Source organism: Pristis pectinata, chromosome 7 (assembly GCF_009764475.1).
Source record: "Pristis pectinata isolate sPriPec2 chromosome 7, sPriPec2.1.pri, whole genome shotgun sequence".
NCBI classification, from domain to species: Eukaryota; Metazoa; Chordata; class Chondrichthyes; order Rhinopristiformes; family Pristidae; genus Pristis; species Pristis pectinata.
Window position 1 is genome coordinate 81,987,209 of NC_067411.1, and position 1,568 is coordinate 81,988,776.

The window sequence follows — 1,568 nt, forward strand, 5'->3', positions numbered from 1 at the left end:
ATCATGTGGCAAACTAAAAAAATGTCAAACTGCTTCAAGAGGGGTTTCTTTACCTAGGTGTGGCAAAAACATTTCATGATCTCAGAACCTACTTGAGATAGAAGTTGAATTACAGATACATTGTACTGACAATAGTGCAAAAAAATCTATAGTTTTATAAGTACAAAATTCACACATAAACAGTCTCCAATTAAATTCCACAATACTAAAGTGACAATTCACCCAGACAATTTGATAGGAAATTAAAAATTGTAATCAGTCATTGATCTGAAGTGTTATGTTCTTTTGCCTCTTAGATGCCTACAGATCTGTTAAATCTCCTTTTAGTTATTTATGAAAACTAATGAATGAATATAGTGCCATTAACGTATGGTTGGATATATATGATGATTTTACAAGTAGGCTGAGCTTTGTCTGGCATCTTACTGTACGTTAAACTGCTATGGGCAGTGCACAAGGATGGGGGTGGGTTGTGAGCAAGTACACCACTATCCACCAATAGTAGTCCAAAATATGGAGTTTTAAATGAGATAATTGGCATGCACATATTTGTATAAATACGTAAATACATAATGGTAAGGGCAAGCATGTAGCACCCTCCAAATATGGTTAAATTTAACTCCCTGGCCATATCCCTGAACTGCTATAATTAACTTTAGAGTCCTTGGTACTAGCCACTGTGTGCACCCATAATTCCATTTGACAGGACTGATTTCCCTCACTTCAGTATGAACAAAATGCACACAGGTAATGTTTCCTTTTCAAATAAAGTTCTATTAACAGCGCTGGTCAAAGTCATGAACTTTCTCAGCTCATACAGAATTAGTTAGCTTTCGTCATTTTGCCATACTGTTAAGTGCTGTTTGTATTGACATCCAGTCTGCTGCATTAACAGCACTACATGCTACTTCATGGAAGAATGAGGTTAGGTTCAAAAGAAAAGAATGTGGTTTCTGAACCAAAACTTCCACAATTTTAGAAATACCTTAAGAACACTCAGCCTTGGTCCGCATGCCATTTTGGAACAACTTTCAGTTCAATGTTGCCAACAGTTCTACAAAATTACATAATAACTTATTGATTTCCAATGGCATTGAATAGAGGGAGTCATGATCATGTGTGAACTTCCATTGAAAAATTGTTTGAAGCTGATGAAAAATTAGAAAATGGGGCAAAGGTATACATACTGACAGGAATTGTTGCAGACATGTAAAGACAGGGACTTGAAATTCTCTGGTCCTTGGAGAGCATGTGAGGTTTAAGGAGAGCATTCTGCAAACTTGGGTCCATAGGAAGACTGCCAACAGGTAGTAGGGAGATAAGATCATGTGATGTGGGATCACATGGCATTAGATCACATAACAAAAGATCACAGCATTTTTTAAAAATCCCATGGTTTCACACCAGCAGCTGCTTCAGAAGTTTCAAGAAGTGGGAAGTCACCCTTGAGCTAGTGAAAGAGAAGCTGAATACAGCCACAGAGACCAATCTTTCCATCCTTCCCCACAAATTCCTGGTCTCCATCATTCCCATTCCTAGCCTCCATACCACAGTCTCCACTACTTCTC